The sequence below is a fragment of the Nycticebus coucang genome, chromosome 17 (genome assembly GCF_027406575.1).
Source record: "Nycticebus coucang isolate mNycCou1 chromosome 17, mNycCou1.pri, whole genome shotgun sequence".
Taxonomy (NCBI): Eukaryota; Metazoa; Chordata; class Mammalia; order Primates; family Lorisidae; genus Nycticebus; species Nycticebus coucang.
The window spans coordinates 82,522,763-82,530,056 of NC_069796.1; the positions used below are offsets into that span (position 1 = coordinate 82,522,763).

General features: G+C 49.1%; 1 pseudogene; it reads left to right on the forward strand.

Moving 5' to 3' along the window:
- Positions 1–399: 399 nt before the first annotated feature.
- On the forward strand, positions 400–1,843 carry LOC128568363 (zinc finger SWIM domain-containing protein 1-like; annotated as a pseudogene).
- Positions 1,844–7,294: the final 5,451 nt, after the last annotated feature.

Here is a 7,294-nt window from a genome sequence, read left to right on the forward strand (position 1 = left end):
AACTATGTACTATATGAATTTCTCTATCTCTTGCATGTTTGGGGAATTCACCTCCATTATGTCTTGGTATGGGCATCTGTGCCTTTAGGACCATCCTCTTCTCCTTCAGGAATTCCTATCAGATGAATGTTTGCTCTTTTGGAGTGGTCCCACAACTTTCTCAGGTAATAATTAGTTTTTGCTCTCCACTTCTCTGCCTCTTTGAGGCATTTGGAAGTGTTCAAAAACTTGGTCTTCAGGGTCAAATAGAGAGAAATGGCCATGGAGCCCCCCAGGGCTGTGGGTGAGTGATTTCTGAAGGGGTGGAGGTGTGAAGCAGCTGATCACTGTGACCCATCTTTGGGAAAACATCTGGGAACTACAGTATAGCCTCAAGCCTCAGCTTATTTGAAGCTTGAGAGACTCAAAGCCTCCTGGACAGCAGCCTCACAGAGAAAGTATTTTGATCTCACCATTTAGCCAGCTTCCATCTCCCCCATGTCCCTGACAATGATGAAAGGGCTTCTGATTAAGAACTCAAGCCCACCTGTGTTGCTGCATCAGGTTACCAAGACTGCCCAGTTAGATACCTTCAACTTCCAGAGCTACTTTATGCAGGGTGTCTTTGCCCATTTCCCTGAGATCTTATTTATTCACCGGACCTATAACTCAAGGAGAAAGGTCTTATATACCTTCCTGGTGGATAGACCTCAGGTACAGCTAGAGGGTCATTTTGCCCTGGCAGTCTACTTTGCCATCCCTGCCAAGGAGGATGCTGAAGGCTTTGCCCAGATGTTCCAGGTGTTAAGAAGTTTAACCCAGCATGGGAAAGAGTCTGTACTATCCTGGTGGATCCCTACTTTCTACCCCTGCCAACCCTAACCATGGAGTTTCCCACAGCTGAGGTCCTGCTCTCAGCCTTCCACATTTGTAAGTTCTCCAGGGCAAGTTCTATCAACTATCTCTCTAATGGCCCGTGGAAAGGGTGCTCCTGACTTCACTGCAGAGCATGATGTGCTCAGCCATAGAAGGCAACCTGAGAAAGCTATATGAACTCATGAACAACTGCACCCCCCTGGCCAAGCTGCCTTAGGGTTGCACAAAGGCTGCTTAATGACTGCATCTGGCTGGCCCACTGATGGAGAAGCCAAGCCGAGAGCAGCCACTACTTCCACAGCCTCTAGGTCACCGCTTACATCCTCAGCCAATTCTTTGACACCACCCCATCTGAGAAACAAGGCTTGTCCTCTCTGTTCCAATACATGCAGCAGAACTCTGGAAACAAGGGAAGCTTTAACGCGGGCCTGAGTCCCCAGGACAGTTTTACCCCTTCAGATGCCAGCCCTAAGAGCTCCAAAAAGGAGCAGTTAGTAGAATCCCTCATCCAGCACTCCCTCAATGCCATTTGCACAGCACCAGCAGCCCAGCTCTGCCTGGGCAAGCTTGCTGTGGTCCAGAAATCCACAAATCCCATCCGCTCTGCCTCAGAAACGATGAATATACAGACCCTGGAAGACACTCACAAGGTGCAACCCCAGCCCCGGCCAGCTGCCACTGCTACTTTAACCAGGCCTTCTACCTGCCCTGCCGCCACATCCTAGCCATGCTCAGTGCCTGCCACCAGGTGCTCCAGCCCAACATGCTGCCTGCTCAATGGGTGACAGGCTGTGCCAGCAGTTTAGACAGCATCCTGGGCAGCAAGTGGAATAAGACTCTGGACAAGCACTTGGCAATGACTCACCTCACTGAGGAGGTAGGTCGGCTCTTGCAGGACTGCAGCAAGGAGGAGTTCGAGCGGAGGTACAGTACCCTGCAGGAACTGGCCGACAGCTGGATCAGCCCTTATGAGCAGGTCCAACTGTGATTACTCTCCACACCCAGAGGTGTGCGTGCATGTGTACCCACTCACATCCACCCTTACACACACACACTCACACTAGTGTATTCCTGTGGGTCCTCTTTTCAGAATAATAAGGACCAAGGGTCTCCTAATCTACCATAGCTTGCTATCTAGAAGGTGCCTAGCTCCCTAAGACAGAAATCAGCAATTATTTTCTGTAAATGGCCCCTAACCAAGCAATTCCTGGTCTAAGATAAGAGATTGGGTGGCGAGATTGAGGGCTGGGGCTTGGCGGCAGCTGCCTCAGTCATAAGATGACTCACCTGACCCATCTTCCTGAGTGAGCTGGCCTGGGAGCCTTCCCACAAAGGAAGAGGACCCTCTGGAGAGTTGGCTCAGCCAGGATCCCAGCATTTACCTCCCTTCCCCATCCTGGAGTCAATAAAATTGAATGTTGCACATTCAAAAAACAAACAAACAAACAAAAAACTTTGTCTTCAACTTCAGAGATCCTTTCTTCTGCCTGCTCCACTCTATTACTGAGGGATTCTACTGTATTACAAAGCTCCTCGAATAACTTTCTCATTTCCTTAAGCTCTGCAGTTTCTTTTCTCATTATGTCCAAATCCTTGGAGATTTTGTCTTTGAATTCATTGATTTCTTGCAACACCTTTTGAGCTACTCTTTGAATTTCAATTTCTAACTTTTCTTCTATTCCATTAATCTTATTTGGCATCCATTTTTCCCAATTCCATTTCTGACAATTTAGCCATTTTCCTATGAGTGGCATCTTCTGTTTTATCTCCTTTGTCATTCCTTGGGGGAGTTGATCTACTCTGATTATTCATGTTGCTGGAGTTCTTCCCCTGGTTCTGCCCCATGATTATTTTCTGCAGTGTGGCTATTTAAAGTGGTAAGGTAAGTTTGGATTGGGGGCCCCAGGAGGTAGAGTTAATCACTCATCTCCAGAGGACAGAACTGAGCTGGGGCTTGTCATTGTGGGTTTTCTCCTACAGCCTTACAGTGGTTCCTTTCAGAGCTGTAGCCTAAGACTCTGAAGACCTGCTTAGTAAGAGAGTGCAAGAGGGCTCTGACCTGAAATCAGCCATCTCTACCCAGTCTTAAGGAGTAGAGGTGTTAGGTTGGAATCTCATCTGAGGAGAGATATAAGCATCTGTGTTGCCCTGCCCCCCATCCCCCCCCAACAGCTGGTGAAGGAGATTCAGTCCTTTCCCACTTTAAACCAACCGGCACTCCACCTGGGAGGGACTTTGGGTGGACAGCCCAGGTCTAGAGTTCTAAACAGATTGACCCTGACAGTATAATCACTGCTGAATAGGGAGAGCTAAAAGGGTCTCCAATATCCTGATAATGGAAATTCACAGATAGTTCCAACCAGCATACACAATGAGATGGAGCCTGGTCTCCTCCAGTGGGACACAAATTCAGGAAAGATCACTAGCCACAGTCAGGACAAAGGCATCAATACCTCTACCCTTGTAATTCTGAACTGGGCCTGAGTTTACCCGCTCTTAAAAGTTGAAACCTGGGCATCAGTGGTCTGTCCTGGGAAAGTCCAAACCAGACACCAGTGGCTCCACCCTTGAAAGTCTAAACTGGGTGTCAGCAGCTCCACCCTTTAATCACCCTCCAAATCAGGTGTCAGCTCCCAGCCATTGAAAGTCCATGCCAGGCATCCACAGCTCAGCCCTTGAAAATCTAAACCCAGTGCCAGCAGCTGCGCCCTTGGAAGCCCAAACCGGATGTCCACAACTCTGCTCTTGAAAGTCCAAACCAGGCATCAGAAGCTGCACCCTTGGAAGTTCAAACCGGTACCCCCAATTTATTCCTTGAAATTCCAAACTGGGCGCCAGTGGCAGCTCTGCCCTTGGAAGTCTAAACCAGTTGTTAGTGGCTCCACCCCACAAAGTCCCAAGGAGGGTGAGCTCACCTGCCCGAGGTAGCCCTAACCTGGTGTCAGAGGCTTTGCCCTTGAAAGTCGGAAGTGGGGAGCTGGGTAGTGTCTCTGGTGTTTCTCTCTCCCTAAGTCCCTTTCTTCCCTTGCCCCCCTCCCTTCACTCAAATTACTGTTTCTGCACTTCTATCTATACTATGCCCAGACCTCCTAGGGAATGGTCACACCTCTGGATTCTGGAGTGGGTAGACCTTCAGACTGCTAGGCAAGAGGGGGAAGGGTGTACTGAAAATTCAGTATTGTGGGGAGAGTATTTGTTCAGTTTTATGCTGGGCAGGATGATCCCTAGGCTCACAGGTGGGATCTCCCTGGAGGAGGATGCCCAGTATTTTGTGGCTGTCACCTGGTGGGTAAAATGAGAGGTCTTTTTGTCTCCTGTTTGCTTGCAGAGAGCCTGCAGCCAGCCTCCCGCTTGGGGGAGGGGTCTCTTATCCTCATGTTACTGGGCTTTGTACCTGGAATTTGTTCTCTAGGATCCTCTTTCTTGGAGTCGCAGGTTGCCACAGCCAAGATGATGTGTACCTGTCTATCTTCTTTCCTATCTCAGCTCCCCTCCTTCAGTTTCAGAGGCCAAATATGTCCAGAATCTATCCTTCTTGTCAGGAGCCTCTGGCTAAAGTTGCTTCTCATTGGCCATCTTCTTCCTTCTCCCACCGTAGCATTTTTTTCTTTCTTCCTTTTTTTTCTTTGAGACAGAGTGTCACTTGGTTGCCCATGCTAGAGTGCCACGGCATCAGCCTAGCTCACAAAAACTTCAGACTCCTGGGTTCAAGTAATACTCCTGCTTCAACCTCCCTAGTAGCTGGGACTATGGGTGCCTGCCAGAATGCCTGGCTAGTTTCTCTATTTTTAGTAGAGAAAGGGTCTTGCTCTTGCTCAGGCTGGTCTCCAGCTCCTGAACTTAAGGGATACTTCTGCTTCAGCCTCCCAGAATGCTAGGATTACAGGCATAAGCCTCTGTTCCCTGGCCAGAATCCAGCATTTTCTAGAGTGAGATAGGCCCATGTTTCCTCAGGGTAAAGGGTACAGGGAAGCCCCCCAAACCAGAGGCAGGGACCCAGGCACTGGCTAGGAAAGGAGAAGCAGGGGTGGAGACAGCCAGCTCCTCACCATATAGGTTCTTCAATCACAGGGATGGATGGGATGGACACCCCAGGATGAAAGAAGTCAGGTCATCTCACTCATCTCCAGAGGACAGAACTGACCCTTGGCAAAGCTACCTGCCTTAGCTGTCATAGACAAACTGCTCAGGCCCCAGACTTCTGATTCGCACTACCATCTCCCCTTCCAACCTTATAAATGCCTCTGCTTTTTTGCTAGACTCCTCAGATACCAACTGGAATTCTAATTCTTATAGAATCCAACATTTATTGGGCACCTACCTAGTGACAAGTGGGGAGCCACATGCTGGAGATTCATTTTGGATCCAAGAACTCCTGCCAGACACTGGTACAACTGGGACAAGAGGACCAAGTGAGTCAGAAGATCAGACTTCTGGAGGAAATCCTCTCCCTCTCCTCTTCAGAGACTTGCCCCGCTCTGCTGAGTTCCTCTTCTAAGTGTATCTGCAGGCTGCCACTGAGCTGTGTTTGTGTATATAGGATGGGGGGAAGGAATATGAGGGTCAGAGGAGCCCCAGCCCGACAGGCACCTGCAGAAACCCTTGGCTAAAGGGCTCTGACACAGAACCTCCTGCTATACACTGGCTGCCAGGTGGGGGATTTCGTTTCCATACTTTATCCTCCGCAGCTGTGACTCACTCTGCAGATCTACTGTAGATCTAATCATTACCCTTTTCACCAGATACCTTCCCAGCTAAGCTAGGTGCCCCTGTCCAGCCTAAGTATCCCATCTCAGGGACACTAGGCATCAGCCACAAACCGGCTGGGAAACCCTGGGCCTCAAGCGCCTCCACAGTGTTCTCTGGAGGAACCCTGGGCCAGAGTCCTCCCACAGTCCCACCTCCACAAAGCTTGTGGTTAGGGAGTCTCTGGTCTCCGTCTCCTGGCTGCTTCTTCTTCAAGGCTGTGCAGAGGAGCCCAGGCACTCATTCCTTCCATCTAGGCACTACTTAGGGGTGAGAGGTCAGAGCCCCAGGGAAGTCCTGAGTTGGGGGTGGGAGGGGCAGTGGTGATGCTGGCAGGAGAAAGGTGCAGGAGAAAGGTGCAGGAGAATCCTGAGGGAGTTAGGAGAGAGCTCCTTCGGTGATCTATATCTTCTTTCTTACTTTATTAACCAAGCCAAATCAAAACAAAAAGCTACTTCAGAACCTCCTGCCCCCCTTAAGAATTCAGTGTCCAAAAATGAAAATTTCCTTTGGTCACAGTTTGTAAACCCAAGGGGATACCTCTCCCCTAACATCCCTCTCCCCTAAGTCTCCTCCTTTAACCCCTCCATACCTGCCAACCCTAACACCCCCCCCAAACTCCCCATCCCTAACCCCAATCCACCTCCTTCTCAGATTGTTCCAGGGTCTGATATTTTGTTTTGCAGGGGTGACACAGAGCACCCATAGGTGAAACATTTAGTTAAGTGGGGTGAGAGGTCTTTCTGATCCTGTTTGGGTTCTGGAAGATCTAGCTGTCCCTGTCACATGGACCTGGAAGATACAACTCATCACAACTCTGTTCCACTGCCTGGCATTTGGGCTGAATCTCCTGACACTTGTTTAGGAGACTCTAAAGACCTGGGGCAGTGGCACTGTGCAAGCAACTGTGCAAGCAACCTTCCCAAAGCAGAGCATGAAGGGGCCCAACTCGTGCCTGAGTGAATTCGGACCCAGAACACCCTGTTAAGTGTAGCCTTCTGCCCTATCTCCAGAAATTCACTGTAGGCTGCACTTCTCTCCAGTTTATCAGCGTGCTTTCTTGAGCCCTTGTGTCTGCAGAGACTTGAGCCAGGACATGGGCTGAATTAACCTTCTTGGCTGGGTCAAGTGTCCAAGGCAAATCCTTATTTTATCTCGAGAGGACACTTAAGAGGAGGTAGCTGCTTCTGGAAGTCTGCAGGATACCTATTTATAAACACATACATATAAATATATGTATGTGTTTATGTATGTCTATAAATATATGTATATGCCAATACTTATATGCACATATAAGTATATGCATATATTTATATACACATAAATGTATGCTCATATTTGCATATATATATACAAATATATAGTAGTAATAATTGTAATATACCTGCAGTGGACCAAGCCGGCTCCTTTCCCAACCTGCAAGAGAAGGAAAATCAGTAGCCTTAACGTCAGAATCTTGGCAGAAAACAGCAGAGAACCCCACCCAAGGCCACAGTGGGATCTGGGGTTCAGCAAGAAGCTAGGAAGGCTGTGGGACTGATGCTGCAACAGAGCCCAAGTGCTCGTGGGGTAGAGGGGCTGTGAGGCCACTGATCCTGCTGCAGGAAGCAGGACTTGAGTCCTCTTGAGGTCCTAATGACAGCTGGAGCCTTCCACCCCGGACGTGTTGGCATTATTTTGATGACCCTTAAAC